The sequence below is a fragment of the Triturus cristatus genome, chromosome 9, assembly GCF_964204655.1.
Source record: "Triturus cristatus chromosome 9, aTriCri1.1, whole genome shotgun sequence".
Classification (NCBI taxonomy): domain Eukaryota; kingdom Metazoa; phylum Chordata; class Amphibia; order Caudata; family Salamandridae; genus Triturus; species Triturus cristatus.
Genome location: NC_140592.1, coordinates 750283786 through 750300870, shown reverse-complemented (window position 1 = coordinate 750300870; position 17085 = coordinate 750283786). Strand labels below are relative to the sequence as shown.

At 48.1% G+C, this 17085-nt stretch overlaps 1 long non-coding RNA gene across 2 annotated transcripts in view; it reads right to left on the bottom strand.

Annotated features, from left to right (window-relative positions):
- Positions 1-4380: 4380 nt before the first annotated feature.
- LOC146798754 (uncharacterized) overlaps positions 4381-17085 on the bottom strand; it is a 32716-nt gene continuing 20011 nt past the window's right edge. For both annotated transcript variants that reach the window (XR_014969200.1, XR_014969201.1), the window contains exons 2-3: positions 5599-5707; positions 4381-5186 (exon numbers count right to left, since the gene is read on the bottom strand). This is a non-coding gene — a long non-coding RNA (uncharacterized LOC146798754). The remainder of the gene's footprint in view (positions 5187-5598; positions 5708-17085) is intronic.

The window sequence follows — 17085 nt, the reverse complement described above, 5'->3', positions numbered from 1 at the left end:
TATGAAGAATGGGCTGCCCCCAGGGCAACACATTAAAAAAATTACAGAGCAGCTGTTTTAAACACAAGTGCATGGCCTGCACCGTGTTTCTCTGTGCGGGCAACAACCCGCCTGCACTTTCAAACAGGATTAGCAATTCCCTTGCAGGCGGGTGCAGTGCGTAACTCAGGGCTTAATTTGTGCCGGTGCTTTCCGGTGCTAAGCACCGGCACTTAATTATTAGGGCCGGGTCTATGCATCTGCTGCTGCACACGCCAACATTGATGGATGTTTTAAAATGTACCTTGGCTTATTGCACTCGCGTAATAAATATAAATAATTTGTCGTCGTCATCATCATCATGGCGGCCGCGGGCCCGAACGGCCCTTCAGTGCAGAGATGCAGATGATCAGATTGTAGATGCAGTGTTGACTTACCAGTGTGGGCGGGCCGCGGAAGTTCGGAACACACACACATGTATTTGGGCGGGCTGGAGGTTCTGCTGGGGTAGGCAGGGGCTGTGCGCGGGGTAGCACGCGCACATTTTTTTCACTTTGCCACGCCCAGCAGAAGCAGCGTAGCATCATCGTGGACTGAGTCAGTCCGGCAGCCCCGGTCCAACCGACGACGATAAGGGCAGAACTGGCTGGGCAGCAGCAGGCATCCATCGATCAACTGCAGCCAGTACCACCACAGTAGTGACGGTCTGGACTGGTGGTACTGTAGCAAGCAGCAGCACCAGGCTGCAGCGGCCTAATCCATCGTAGTACGTTACCTACGTACTAATAAAAACAAAGGCACAAGCAGTGGCAGTGCAGCCAGCACTGAGTGTGTGTGTGACCAAGCCGACAGGCCCCACGCGAGTAACGGTAAGATTAGAACTTAGAAGTTTTAACTTTAAGCACTTTTAAGTTAAGCAGTAATGCTATGCGGTGCCTTCACCAACGCTGTGCTGTTTTTTTTGGTAGCGTGATGCAGGCCCGGTTCTACGGTCAAACAAAGTGCTTCAAGCACCCTCCCCTCCCGTGCCCCCTTTCCACCTCCCAACTCCCCCCCCCCCGCCGCCCTTATGTGTGTGCGCCCGGGCTGAGACAGCTTCCCGGGCATGCACACACGCAGTTTTAGAGATGATCGCAGCCGCACCCGAGTACTTCACAGGTCTTTATAAGTCCATTTACATGTTAAAGAGGCTTTGTTTATTTTTTCACCCCTTCATCTCCACATGGCGAAAGGGACAAATCCTTTCTTTGGCCCTGGTAACCTCTGCCTACTGTCCTGCTGCGTGGATATTTATTTTCCTATGCAGCGCAGGAGAAAATAAGTTTGTTTATTCCCATCACCTCTCTTGACCCCTGCAGCAGCTTATCACATCAGGCTGCGACACTAAATTTGACTAATTGTGTCGGTAAGAGAATGTGTTACTATTAGTTTTTCCTTTTAAAATCTGCACAGGCCCAGCAGGACACATACTTCGTAAGTGCTTCATTTAAACAGTTTTTATCATTATCGTGGCCGATGCAGGGCAACAATAAGACAATACAAAATGCCCAGATAACGCTGGTGATTAATGATCCTGCTGGAGAGCATTCATTTGCACCAGACCGGAAGGTGGCGCTATGTTGAAATTCATAATTATGCCATAATGAGCCCCTCTATATGACATATATATGTCAATCAGTCAGCAAAAGTTTTAGATTAGAACACAATGAAAACTGCGATGTGTTGCCACTTTTGAAGCAATTCCACAAAATAGAGATACATTAAATATTATAGGGCAAACCATTGAGATATAAAACAATGTTTTTGGGCCTTCTATTTTCTGAAATGTAGAAGGACATGGATAATGGCTTGGATGCCTTTCTTTAACATTTTCATGCTTTCTGGCCTGGGTGCCTTTGTGTGACGTTTTCATGATTTCTGTCCTGGGGGGCTTTGTGTGACGTTTCCATGCTTCCTTGTCTGAGTATTTACGTGTGAGATTTCCATGCTTTCTGGCATGGGTGATTATGTGTGACATTTCCACGGTTTATGGCCTGGAATGGATGCTTATGTGTGACACACACATTTCCATGGTTTATGGCATGGGTGCTTGTGTACATTTCCATGCTTTCTGGCTTGGGTACCTTTGTGTGACGTTTCCATGCTTCCTAGTCTGAGTATTTATGTGTGAGATTTCCATGCTTTCTGGCCTGGGTGCTTATGTCAGGTCATCATTTACGATTTACTTTGCTTTGAAAGTTAATACAGCTAAATATGTAATGAAAAATGTGTTGTGCACCATTGGATTTTCTTTTTACAAAATGTTCTTGAAGGGAGAATTCCCCCCATGCAAACACCTCTAGCAGTCATTAAGCTTGCTGCGCTCGCTTGTTACACACCGTAAGGGGGCTGGTCTAACAAAACTTGCCAGGGTTGACACTAGGAGTATAGCAAGCAAAGGTGAAGACTTGGAATGCACTAGCAATTTAGACTGTTTCTGGGCTTTTCTAGAAAAATAGATGTAGCCCATTCCAACTGAAAAAATGTGTCATTGCAATGTTTTGGAAAAGTTAGGCTTTACTGTGTTTGGATATTTAATTGTTCTAGTTTATATAGGTTATTTATTTGCATTTAGAACACTTTGTTGACAGTGTCAATTTATTTAATATTTTGTTATATTTATGTCTCTTCCTTCTTTGGATGTTATCTTTATTGTTCTATTTAATATATTTTATTTATTTTGTTTTTATAAGACTTAACTTGTTTTTTTGTTTTTCATTTTAGAACATGTATTTATATATTTTATTTTTAGTTATTTTGTCTTTATATTATTACATTTTGTATGGCACTATGTTATTTTGCACTAATAATAGGTATGACTTATTTAAGATACCGTCAAATTTAAACTGCACAGCCACTACCTATTCCTTTGGCCTAGGTACCTCAAGGACTTTTTGGATCACATTTTTCTTTGCTTTATGTTAAGATACAAATCTTTAATTAAAAAGTCATATTTTGAACATATGCTTCTTCTCTGATCTCTCTGTTGTCTGTGTCATACAGAACTACATAGTTCCATGTTTTTTTTTTACTATTCTGAATGTCTAATAAATGCACATATAGCTCCAGGGGAGTAAGTTATAGTAACAAGCCCAATTGGTAATCATCCATTTTTTTGTTTCTCTAAAAGTAATTGCTTTAACAGAATACTCTACTATACTGATTAACCCCATACCCCTTCAGCCACTGAAAGTGACAGTGGCTGACTCATTCAAGTGTATTGCATGATTTTATTCAGTTTATCTGTTTGGACTAGTGTTTTCACAACATTTTGTTTTATTTTGTCACATAACTTAAGCTATGTCAAAGTTGTATCTTTGAACTCATAGACTCTCTTAAAAATGGCATGCCCTACCCCCAGTTTTGTCCTTTCCCCAAATCAGCACACAGAGCACTGACATTTTCCCTTTTCAATGCATTAGTGGTTTTAGCTCATTTATTCCAAAATTGTTCTTTAAATGCACTTTTGCTTTAATCTTTTTCAAAATGGTTCACGGGGAACCTCCTATCAAAACCTTACTCTGGTATTATATTTGACTTTTCTCAGTGCCAGTTGAAGATGTGGGTGGAGCTAAAAAGTAAGTGGGTGGAGCCAGAAAAATGTGGGTGTGGCCTCCGACAAACATTTGAGCACCTGCACTTCATATTTTACAAATTAAGCACTGGCGTAACTGCACCCACATGCAGGGGGATTTCTGGGGGTCTACGGGACCTCCATTCTCCCCTCCAGAGGGCCAACTTTTTGAATGCACACTTTCAGTGTGCCTCCTAAGGGCATGTTTGCCTTTGCACCAACGTTAGTAATCCCGCATGAGCGCAGAGCCCAAGCCCCGATGCAAATGAGGGAATGCCCTCTCTCTAAAACGCTGGTGCTACATGTGACCCAGCATTATCTGCATTACAGAAGAGGCCGCACAAGTGTCTGCATCCCCTTCTGTAATACCAAAGTGCCACTGAGGTGCGCAAAGCGGTGCTCCAGCGGAAAGGGGCAAATTTACATATCCTCCCTGCGTCACAGACCCGTCGTCACACCAACTCATTCACACACGCATTCATTGGTGGGGCCCATAACACCAACACTCATGCGTCACACTTCGAATCTGCACACAAGAGGAAAGGAGCGCTGGACATGTGTGGTACCTAGTTACCTATAGGAGGGAAAATCTTTATATTATATACATTATATACATTAGTACCTATAGAATCCTAACTTTAACATCAAGGCACTCCACCACTTGGTCGGTGGACCAATTAGTTGGACTGGTTGATGGTGATTTAGAACCAGCTAAAACACGTTTAAAGCTTCGGAACCCTTTTTATCAATCAATATCTTTATTAAAAGAATCACGGACTCATTTTGTTAATCAATGCTTGGTTTATCTAATTAATTCACTTCGTTAGCATAATCAAATTCAATCGAATCAGAATTTTAATTAATATTTTGAACACAAATTGACATAACAGTTATATTTACCTAAATTTGAATATTGGCGACCATTTTCCAGAAGAACCCGTCAACCCACAGCAAAACTCAAACCCCTTCTGATGAAATCATCCGGTTAAACTTAAATTAAGACCCAAATAAGTCCGGGAAAGTTCTCTCTCTCAGCACGACTCAGTCCCCACGTAGCCAAGGGACCAGGCTATCGTGCTAGCAAATCGATCCTCCACACCAACAGTCACCAACGGAAATTTGGAATGAACTCTCTTTTCCCTCTTCTAAACTTCCCTTATATATTCTTTTTCCCCTTACTTCTAGAACAATATGCTACAAAATTTAGGGTAGAAGTGTTCTGATTGGCTAAACCTTCCGAATTTGCAAGAAGTGGTGATATTCCCAAGTCCAGTTGTTTCCCATGGGACAGAGTATGACATCTTTCAGAATTGCATTCTTTTCACGGGTTCACAAGCGAAAGTTCCGAAGTAACAACATGTAGACCTCCGGGTGCAGGCCTCTATTGTCTTTTGGTCATTCACACTAGTTCGGTCCTGGCAATCCTCCACTCCGCGTTCCTAGCCTTGACAAGGAACACGTTGTCTCATGGTTAGAGGTCGCCTGGAGATCTTCAGAGCCATCTGAGTCTGCGCAGTAGGCATCGCGCTCAAAGGACGGTGGCCACTTCCGAACTCCATTTTGAATACCGCGGCCTAGTAGGCCCGAATGCCAACTTAAGCAAAAACAAACATAAGAGTAATTAATACATGGAAATGAAGATTCTAATGTTTAAACCCACACTAATCCCAATATATATTAGTATTTGCCTAGCTTATAGCAACATTTAAAGCAATACTACTCACCATTCCGCAACACTGGAAGCACAAACCATCACAGAAGCAACATAAATCATGCAATTCTCTATTCTCAACACATTCTACAGTTAGTTTGCGTACCATGGTTAATCATTTAATTATTAGCCGTGCACTTAGCATTTTAGTCCCGCGTGTATCTTGTGTTTATCAAGGTGCATGTGTTGGTTAATCATAACACTCCAAACGATTAATGCAGGTTAATATTTAGAATGATTATGTGATTAGTATTTTTCATGCAAATAGAGAAGGTATACAAAATGTTTGCTTTACCTGCTCTACCAGCGGGTACAAACACCCGAGGCACTTTCTGTAACACGGCCCCGGATGAGGAGCAACCAGACGATGAAGCATGGCACCAAGGTGGGTGAAGTTTTGCTTCCTTTAAACAAATATACAAATGCCACTTGATGCCAAACTAAAAACTTATGTACAAAAAAAATTATCAGAAGGCTCTTAATGTTCTAAGTGTTTCTATCATTGGTACACGTTGCAAGGAAAGCACATTTTGGATTTCCCTTACTTCTAGCTCCCCCATTAATTTGGTTTACCGCTTGGTGGGCTGTGGAGCTACAAGGGGACTCTAGTAGGTAGCCAAGTGAGGAAGCGAATATCGAAAAGTAACCCTCATATAGGGAAATCCAGATAGGCTCAGGCGAGGAATTGACCACTGTCTTTTGCTTAGGTATGGGAGGTGGGGCTGGGCAGGGGCAGAGGTGCAGTAAATGATATCAACAGCTTTACCCGGGCACTACGGATCAGGGTGATGTTTTTGGCCTCACTGGCATTGGGGGTGAGGAGCCACAACACAAGCTCAGCATCAGCAGGGTCGGTTTCTCAGCACACACCAGAAATAGCCATCTGGGATTTTCAGCAACCCATGCCAGGCTAGCCAACACTCACTCATCACTGCCCAATATATTTTGATGACTAACCGGATATATTTCCTTCTGGTCAGGTAGGATTTTGTCGTTACATCCTCTCTACTGATTGGCAAGTGTGTGGTTGTGTCAATGGGCGTTTGCAGAAATAAGTCACTGGTTAGGAGGGTTAGATGATTAGGTGGTGATTAACTGAATTGATCAGGAGCGCAACGCCCATTGGGCTAAAAGGCCTTCAGCCCCAAACCCCCCCTCCCCCGTCGTGTGGCTCAGCCCCGGCTGTTGCAGCTCGAGCTGCTGTGGGCTCGGTAGGGCTGTGCCTAGAGCCTGATCTCCGGCACAACAGAGTTTTTCACAGGTCTTTAAAGACCATTTGCATATTTACATACCTTTGTAAACTGGTTAACGAGGTTTAGTTTATTTTCTGGTTCCAGTACCCCTTGGGCCCCTACTCTGCCTATTCCTTAAATTTGTATTTTCCATTTACTGCTGTAGTGTGAGAATGCATTTCATGAAAAGGAATATAAAGTAGGGTTGCCAAAAGAAAAATGCCAGCCATGTGTTGTTTAAAGAGCCTGCAAAGACCTCGTCTTGACACTAAAGAGGGTTATAAATAAAAAAAAAGTATGTATTCATTTGTAATGTGACTTTTCTGTCTTTGTTCCCTTTAATTATCAACCATGGATCATTGAGGCAGCCCTAGAACACAATTTAAAGTGTTTTCTATTTATATTTTCTGGTCGAAGTATGCACAAATAAGTGTTGAAAATACTTTTAGGTGACTGTTTATTTTTGTACCGTCTGGGACATCAAAATAATGAGCTGGCAACTCTAATCATCATACTGGAAGTTTGTTGCGGGATCAGCACTTTATTTATTTCCTTCACCCTCGATCCCTGATTAATGCCATAGAAATAGTTTAACTCATATCTGAAACCCTACGCTGCCATCAATAACTTGCTGAGTTACTTCAAGTGTCTGGGAATGCACCCTGCATTCAGACAACTCACTCCTCATTCTCGCCCTTCAATTTCACGCTCACCCTGCACTCACACTGATCACAATGCACTCACACTGATCACCATGCACTCACACCCTTCACCCGTTCACCCTGCACTCACACTGATCACTCTGCACTCACAGTGCACTTGTGCTGTTCACCCTGTACCTCACCCTGCAGTCACATGAGCACTCTACTCCCTGCACTCATGTGACACTTCACTTGCCTGTCCCCCTCACTGCTCAATCTGCAATCTCACTAAAACAAGCCCATCACTTACCATGCATTCATTCATCCCACTCTGCACTTACGTCTGCACCCAAATTCATATGGTCACCTCACTCACCCTGCAGTCACTCCTCTTACCCTACTCTCACACTGTCGCATTGCTCACCGTGCACTCACATGGGCACTCCTGCCACCCACACAGCGCAGAGGGTTAATGTGCCTGATACAAAGAACATGTACCATGCAGATCACAGAACTGAGCGCGAGTAAACTATGAGTAGTGCTATAAAAAAAATGAAATGTTTGTCAGAAAGGTACTATAGAGAGATAAGGTGCATTGTTGGTGAGTGGTAGTGAGGGAATTCATGGAGATGAAGGAAGGGGCGTCAAAAAAGACTGTGTGCACTATGTGCGACCAGTGCTAGGGCCAGTCCTGGCTGGGAGTGTTAGCCCCCCACGTCCCCCCCCCCCCCCGAAGTCGGGTTTAGTTGCGCCCCTGGCATTCATAATTAATATATGGACGGATGAGTGAGAATGTGGTGAATTAGTGTTTTGACCGAAAATAGGCCACTGGAACCAAATTAAAAGTGTATCCCATTAGCGAATCGGAGAGCTAAAAAGTGGAATAAGTTTGCAAATCAAGGCAGGTTTGAACTTCTAAAGACACGATGTATAGGTGTTGGGAGACGGGGTGCAATTTTGGCTTGTTGCTGAAGACAATCAGTGTGGTACTAGCAGAGAACTCAACAGTAAAAACCAGACCATAAAACAGGCCCATACACAACTGAAAACAGCCCACACACATACCTATTGTTAGACCTGGCATCTTTGTCGTGGTTACCCCAGACTTTTTGCCTCTACCTCCTGTATTTTTTGATGCTATGCTGGATTTCGTTTTTGCTGGTTTAGATGCTTTGGGCACTTTGCCACTGCTGATCAGTGTCAAAGTGCAAGTGCTCCCTTGGTAAATTGTTATACTGATTGGTTATCCATGATTGGTATATTTCACTTTCCAATCTTTATTTCGGCCATTTGGCCATAAAAGAAAAACAATACACATATACAATCACAATAAATCCAAACATTAAAACATTGGAAGTACATATGTTAAAAATACAATAAAAACTGTGCATCTAAAATTTTAAGGGGGACCCAACACCTTTAAAATGCGGTTGCGCGTATGCCAAACATTAGTAAGAAATTTAGATAATGCGAGGACAGTTGGACCAGAGAGATCAGATTTTAAAATCCTATACATTGGAGCATATTCCCTGCCGCCCATATTCCTAATCAAGGGAAGAAGCCAGTATTTCCGCGCTGCCCTGTAGGCTGGGCAGAAGAAGGCCACGTGTAAATCGGTTTCCTCCAAGGCATCACAAGCCGGGCACTGCGTCGTAGTGGGGGGCGATGACCAAGTACTTGTAAAGGACCGAAAGGGCAATGAGCCGTATCTCCATTGGAGAAACAGCTTCCTAGCAAGTACCGGAAAGATAGGATCCAATACCCTCTCAAACCTATAAAGGTCCTTGCTTTGCAAAAACACAGAGGATAGAGACCCTTCTGCCTGGGTAACTCGGGCCCTAGCTAATTTGCATTCGTGGTATACGTTAGTCAGGGACCTTTTAGAGATATTCAGTGCGGCATTCGCAGGGTCAGTCCATAAGTCGGGGAGCCCTAGTTCCATGCAGGTGGATTGGATGTTTTTGACCCAAGGGATACGGAGCGCTTTTGGGTGATTCAATAATTCTGCCAGTTCCGCCCTGTATGCTGCAAGATCATTACTGCTCCACAACCTACGCCAGAAGGCTATTGGTCTCAGGCTTATTTCATCAGATAATGGTCGTAGACCGAGGTCAAGCCTCAAGGGGAGGAGCGGGGTACTGGGGGGAAGCGCGGTTATCTGTCTTATAAACTTGTTTTCTATTAATGACAGGCTATGGCATGGTGTGTGTCCCCACAGTTCCGCCCCATACATGATCGCTCCCCTGGCCTGGGCCTTGTATATCTGAATTAGGGCCCCCAGCGGGCGGTATGAGGAGCCGGTCATCATCCGGGCGATACCCCCAGTAATTTGTGTAAGTTTGAGGTTCCCCCTAATCTGGTGGGATCCCCAAGTCATGGTTTCATTGAGAGTCACACCTAGATATTCAAAGGTGACAACGCTCTCGAGCCGTGCTACTCCCAATTGCGGATTCGGCCGCAATTTTTGGCTCGGATTTAAAACCATGAATTTAGTTTTGGCCGCATTGATTTCTAGCCCTCTGTCCGTACAGAAGGCTACAAATGAATCAAGGATCCTCTGTATCCCCATGGGGGTTTTAGATAGCAGCAGGGTGTCGTCCGCAAACATGATTGCGGGCACCCTGCTGCCATTAAGTTTGGGGGCGTCAGTATAATCGGTGGCATTTAGGTGGGCGATTACCCCGTTGACGAAGAGGCAAAACAGGGTCGGTGCCAACACACAACCCTGCCTTACCCCTCGGTCAACGGGGAATCTATCGGTCAATTCCCCCGACCTCCCACACCTCACTCGGGCATAATTATTATGGTGAAGCCTCTGTAAGGTTACTAGGATGTCCGGGGGGACGCCCATCTCTGCCAAGACGCTCCAGAGTTTTCCCCTGGGCACCAGATCGAAGGCGGCCCGTAAGTCCACAAAAATTGTGTACAGACTGCCGTCCTCGAATATTGCTGCCCTCCAATAGATGAGATTCAACCTAAAAGCCTGGTCCACTGTGGATACCCCCTTCCTAAATCCCGCCTGATAGGGACTAAGGGCACCCACCTCTTCCATCCAATCCTGGAGGCGATTCAGCAAAACCCTGCCAAACAGCTTCTGTGCTACGTCGATTAAGCTGATGGGTCTGTAGTTGGCCGGGAGGAGAGGCGAGCCCTTTTTAAAGATAGGGACCACCTCTGCCCCCAGCCAAGTACCAGGGATTTCCATGCCGCTTAGAACTCCATTGAAAAGGGCAGTAAGGTAGGGGGCCCATACAATGGGCTCCTGTTTGAACATATCCCCAGGTAAGCCATCCAGTCCTGGCGCCTTTCCAGAAGCAAGACCTGAGATGGCAGCGGTGACCTCACCCAGCGTTATCAGCTCTCCTTCATAGCCTGGCCAACCAACCTCGGTGACAGTAGGAGATTCTCCCGGCTCAGAACTGTAAAGAGATTGAAAGTGAGCCTGCCACACCCCTGGGGCAATATTGGGCTCTATTGCCGATTGAAGATGCCCCGACCCCCCATTCACTATCCTCCAGAACAGATGTTGGTTTTGGGTCGCTAGGGCCTTGCTAAGTTCTTCCCACTGATTTTCCTCCCACTCGGCCTTAGCGTGGGTAACTAGTTTCTTGTAAGCCCGCCTGCTTTGTCTTAGGCTATCCCCCCCTAGTCCCTCCTTAATAAGTCTGAGGAGTTCTGCTTTTGCCCTTCTGCATGCCGGACTATACCATGTTGTTTTGCCTTGTCGCCCCTGTCTAGGTTTTCGTGAGCTACTAGAGAGATGAGGGGCCGCAGCCTTTATAAGGTCCTCATGAGCCTTGTACAATTTAGCCCGGGAATCATTATTGCTTGCCTCGTTGTCCAAACTCCCCACAGTTTCCAAGACGGGAGTTATCCCGTCATAGAGCATGGGGAGTTTGTTCTTACTTGTAACCAAGTGCTCCCACCTGATTCTTCTCCTACTATTTTCCAGGAGAAGCGCAGGTTTGTTCCCTTCTACATTGGTCACAGGAGCTTGAGGGCCAGGGGTGACCAGGTCGAGCTCGAGCGCATTATGGTCGCTATCTGACCGTTCCATAACCCTAAAATCCTGAATGGTCGGCCACTTCACTATTTGGGCCAGGACATAATCCAGGCGGGACTCTCTTCCCAGTCTGTTGTAGGTGGTTTTACTGGGTATATCTGATTTCATTCGCCCGTTACAGGCTCTGATTCCGAACTTTAGGGTTAGAGCTGTGATTTGTAATGCAAGTGGGGTCCAAGCCTTCGGGGGGGGAGCTTCCACTGGGGGGACTGCCCATCTGGCCTCTTCTTCCGATGAGAACCCCTCCAAAAGACCAGGAAGTGGCTCAAAATGAGAATTAAAATCCCCTCCCACCACATAAAATATATCACTCGGTAGTTCAGATATAAAGTTTGTGAGTTCATCTATGGTCGGTGATTCCTTTGCAATTCTCACTGGCCTAGAATAGATGTTAATTAACACAAGTTTGGCTTGGTTAGGCCAGGATAATGAAACCACAAGAATGTCTTCTGAGTTAGCCGGCAGCCGTGTTGCCGTGCAGCCTAGATGAGATGCAACCCAGATCGTCAGCCCCCCTGACGGACGGCCCTTGCCTTCCCACCTAGCTGGGATGGAAAAGGACATGTAGCCTTGATGACCATAATTCTCTCTAGCCCAGGTTTCCTGGAACATACATACATCTCCAGTCTCGATGTAATTTACCCAGTCCGGGTCACCCAGTTTGTTGGCCAGTCCAGCAACATTCCAGCAGATTAGCCTTAGGTGTTCGGAGGTGTCAGTTGCCGTGCCAGAAGGGTTGGAGGAGATGGTTACAGGTGCCGCTTCGATCAATAGTTCTGGGACATTACCGACGGTGGGGGCAGATGGCTCAGGGAGACTGCAGGGGCCATTATCCAGGAGCTCTGGACCATTTAATAGTTCAGTAACATTGCCAGCACTACGGGCGAGTGGATCAGAGGGTCTGCAAGAGCCATTGTCCGGGGTCACCGTGACATTCAATAGACCAGGAATTTTGCCAGCGATCGGGGGAGATGGATCAGGAAATCCGTCGGTGCCATTATCCAGAGTCACTGGGCTGTGAGCAGAGAGTCAGTCAACCCCATCCAAGCTGTTCAAGCAGTTAAAACGATTGAAGTGGAAATAGGGTGTATCAGGCACTTGGAAGTTAGGGTGCTGTGCATAAGCTTTGTGTCCGCGTCTACGTTCCACCCTTATCCATTCGTCATGCAGAGGAGCATAGTGCATGCGAATAGGAGGGAAGAAAAAGGATACTGGGCGGGTCTGGATGGTGGAATCCAATGAACGATTTACTCCTTCACAAATATGCAAAACGGTGCCCGGATCTTTAAAAGTTACCAGAATGCAGTCCCCTATTATTGTTTTTCTGGTCTTCCCTAGCCAAGGGACCCTTCTAACCATAATAATCTCGTTGTTAAAATGAGATGGTAAGGGTCGGTTCCAATTTAGCCACTTGATCACCTTTTTCTTTAGGGATTGGTAATCTTCATTTTCGCCAGTTCTTAGTTGAGGAGCACCTGCTAACACCACCGTTAGATTATTAGCTTCTGGCGGCAGATCTGGTCTCCGTGGTCTTGGGACTGGTCGCCCCGGGGGAAGAAGGAGGGTGCTTCCAGCTTCGGGGAGGCCATCATTGGTCCCTGTCTGAGAGCTTTGGGGGGCAGAGTCTGTTGGTTGTAAAGGCCTATAAATTGGATTATTACGCGGTGGCTGGACTGGAATAGCCATTAGTTGCTGCAGGGGGGGAACAGTAGGAGCACCCCGGGAGGGGACTATGTTGGTACCCTGTAAAGCTCCTGTTTTAGGGGCGTTTCCTACAGGGAGATGAGGTCCCACATTCTTGGATTGCTTACTAACTAAGGTATTTAGGGATGTCTCTAGTATAGTCAGCCTTATCTCAACCTTTTTCAGGCTGTCACTAATAGGCTGCAAGAGGGAACGAAATAAGAATTCTATACTCCCTATAGATGTGAGAGGGGGGTTTGTGTTGGATGTGTTGGCCACTGGATCGCTGTTAATAGCAGCTGTGTTGGGGCTTGGATCTTTGGGGGGGACAGCGATAGGCGCAGTCTCATTGTCCTTCCCAGATTGGAGTGCATTTTTATGTTTTTTGCCAAAATCTAGGTAAGATAATTTGGTTTTCCCCCGCCCCCCCATGGACTTCCTACTGCGTTTGCTAGGTGGAGGCATGTGCATCTCCACCACAACACTTTGCTTTGGCTTGCTCTTCTTATTTATATTCGAGGGGGGAGATTGGATAACCAGGTTAACTGGAGTGTCAGATGACAAGAGTGGAGTTGTGTCTGCGACTTTTTCAGGCAGCATGCCAGGGGTGCTTGGGATTTCCCGAAGTAAGAGGGGGAAGTCCTCAAGGGTCGTCGGATTCAAGCTATTGGGGGGAGTACCCTCCTCTTGAGAGATAGGATACGGGATAATTTCAGTCAGGGGTCTACTCTTCATTGATTCAATGGATCGCCGACGGTCCGCCCTACGTCTCTCTAGGGAGTTTTCTTTGCCCCCATCTCCTTTGGCGGGTTTGAAGTAATTGTCCAGCGTCCCAGTATTGCTACCCCCCTCCCTTGCTGGTGTTTCACGTGCTGCAGGTGAGGGCATCACCTTATGCACAAGCAGAGTTCAACCAGAGTTTGGGTGGAAAGGATAAGGGGTATGGCCCAGCCCGGCCTCCTTTGGCCCCTGACGGCCACAGACGGTCCCGCCCTTGTCCCGGGCTTCTCCCGGCGAGCTCCCGCGCAGCGGTACTCACGCGTTAGTTTGTAGCTGTGGTGGAGGTGGGCTGGTCGTTGGGGGCGGGGCGGGGAGGGAGAGCAGCCCAGGTGGAGCGGGCGCGGGTTGCTGGGGCTCCTGGGAAATGGAGTCCCAGCCCTCTTGCTCGCAGCCCTCGGCCCCTGGTGTACCCCCGCAGCAGCTTCAGCCCAGGAAAGCGCCCCTCTGCGAAGCGGGACCCGCGCAGCGGGTTCCGCGAGGCGTGGACAAGTTTCACAGAGTGTCCTCAGGAATCCAAAACGGCAGAGGCAAGTTTGTTAGAAGGTCCCACGAACTGCAGGGCAAGCCGGTATTTAATTCACCTGGTCGTTGGGGGCGGGGCGGGGAGGGAGAGCAGCCCAGGTGGAGCGGGCGCGGGTTGCTGGGGCTCCTGGGAAATGGAGTCCCAGCCCTCTTGCTCGCAGCCCTCGGCCCCTGGTGTACCCCCGCAGCAGCTTCAGCCCAGGAAAGCGCCCCTCTGCGAAGCGGGACCCGCGCAGCGGGTTCCGCGAGGCGTGGACAAGTTTCACAGAGTGTCCTCAGGAATCCAAAACGGCAGAGGCAAGTTTGTTAGAAGGTCCCACGAACTGCAGGGCAAGCCGGTATTTAATTCACCTGGTCGTTGGGGGCGGGGCGGGGAGGGAGAGCAGCCCAGGTGGAGCGGGCGCGGGTTGCTGGGGCTCCTGGGAAATGGAGTCCCAGCCCTCTTGCTCGCAGCCCTCGGCCCCTGGTGTACCCCCGCAGCAGCTTCAGCCCAGGAAAGCGCCCCTCTGCGAAGCGGGACCCACGCAGCGGGTTCCGCGAGGCGTGGACAAGTTTCACAGAGTGTCCTCAGGAATCCAAAACGGCAGAGGCAAGTTTGTTAGAAGGTCCCACGAACTGCAGGGCAAGCCGGTATTTAATTCACCTGGTCGTTGGGGGCGGTGCGGGGAGGGAGAGCAGCCCAGGTGGAGCGGGCGCGGGTTGCTGGGGCTCCTGGGAAATGGAGTCCCAGCCCTCTTGCTCGCAGCCCTCGGCCCCTGGTGTACCCCCGCAGCAGCTTCAGCCCAGGAAAGCGCCCCTCTGCGAAGCGGGACACGCGCAGCGGGTTCCGCGAGGCGTGGACAAGTTTCACAGAGTGTCCTCAGGAATCCAAAACGGCAGAGGCAAGTTTGTTAGAAGGATTTCGTTTTTGCTGGTTTAGATGCTTTGGGCACTTTGCCACTGCTGATCAGTGTCAAAGTGCAAGTGCTCCCTTGGTAAATTGTTATACTGATTGGTTATCCATGATTGGTATATTTGTTTCACCTGTTAGCCCCTAGTAAAGTGCACTGCGTGTGCCAGGGCTGGTGATTCAAATGCTACTCGTGGGCTGCAGCACTGATTGTGCCACCCACAGGAGTAGCGCTAAAATGATGTCTTAGGCCTGCTTGCAGTGCCTATGTGCAGTCTAGGACTGCCATGACAACCTGGCCAGTGCACCCACTGACCAGGCCTTATCCTTCCCTTTCTGTACATGTAAGGCATTCCTATGGTGGCCCTAGGTACCCCCCTGGGCTGGGTGCAGTGTATCTGAAAGGTAGGGCATGTACTGAGGTGTGTAACATGCCCTGGTAGTGAATTACAGCCATTTTCGTTTTTCACTGCTGAGAGGCTATCTTGCCCATAGGATAGAATGGGGGAGGCTGTTTACATGCCTATCTTCCCATAAGGGCAAGATAGAAAATCCAAGTTTGGTATCTTTGTGTTCAGAATTTAATTATACATCTTTTTAGCAAGATGGTGTTTAAATTCACTGTGTGAGAATAGCACTTTTTAGAAAGTAGCTATTCTCCTGTTTAACCTTCCTGTGTGCCTGTGTGCTGGTTGGCTGACTGGTGTCATGTGATGGGCTATGTGGCTCCAGGAGCCTGGATGAGTCAGCAGCAGGGTGAATAGGGAGATCTGCTTTAGATGGGTGGGAGGAGTAGCCCCTGGGTTTGAATAGGGCTGCCTCTGCCAGCACAATGCTGGCTCCACCCCCTGCTGGCCAGGCTGAGGACTCTGCCTCTGCTGGCACAAAGAAGGCTCCACCTCCTGCTGAGCGTCTAACGACCCTGCCCCTCACTCTGAAAGGAACCAGGTGCTCCAGGGCAGAGCACACCCAGGAACCGGTTTGAGCAGGGGAATCCCCCCACTGAAACACAGAGAGACATAGACTTGGAGGGTTATAAGAAGAGGACCACAGACACCTAAACTTTAGATCACTTTGGAACTAAGAAGAAACCTCTGCCAAGGAGAAAGCTGAAAAGGACTGAAGAGGAGAAGACTGCCTGCTTGCTGTTTTGCTTTGCTGCCAAGGAGAGGGGAAGGACTTTGCTGTGTCCCCTTCTTTTGATTCTGATCTCCAAGGGCCTGAGAAGAGCTGGCTCCCTGTTAAGAAGTCCCAGGAACAAAAGGACTTCACCACCAGCTCCCCTGGAACTCTGCTGAAGGAGTTCTGACCTGCCTTGGAGTGCTTGCCCAGTCTTGGGGCCTCAGGAGGTCGTTTTGCTGTGTTTGGGAGCTGGGAAGCAGAAGCGTGAAAAAGAGTAACTGGTACCCAACGCATCATCCGATTGCGTGTCGCAAGAACGAGAGTGCGAGGAGAATTTCATCGCTGCGTCATCGCAGCACCCGGAGTCCCCGCATCGCCGAGTGCGTCGAGCATCGTTCCGGTGCGAGAAGATTCCTGACGCTGCGAGGGTCGTTGCAGAACCAGTTTGCGGGCCGCACCACTGCCGGTGCGTGAAAGTATCCAGTCGCTGCGTGTGTCGACGCAGAGTCCCGTCCCGTGACGCATCGAGGGTTGCGGCGCCAGAAGTCAGCGCTGTGCCGCGCATCGCGCTGCACCGAAGATCGTCGCATTGTGCCTGTGCGTGAAGCTTCCCCCTAAGAAACCTATGCAACGAAAGCCAAAGTCATCGCATCCTCCCCCTACAGATCGGAGCCGGCGCATCCACCTCTGCTGCGTGAAGCAGGGCTGCTGCAAAGCCTCCCCAAGATCTCAGGAGTATTGCATCGCCTTTGCCATCTTCCTTGTGATAGCTTTTGGGAACCTTATCGCAACTACAGGTACTGTTGGGCACGAGAGTGTCGCATTTTGTGCATTGAGAGTCGCATTGTGC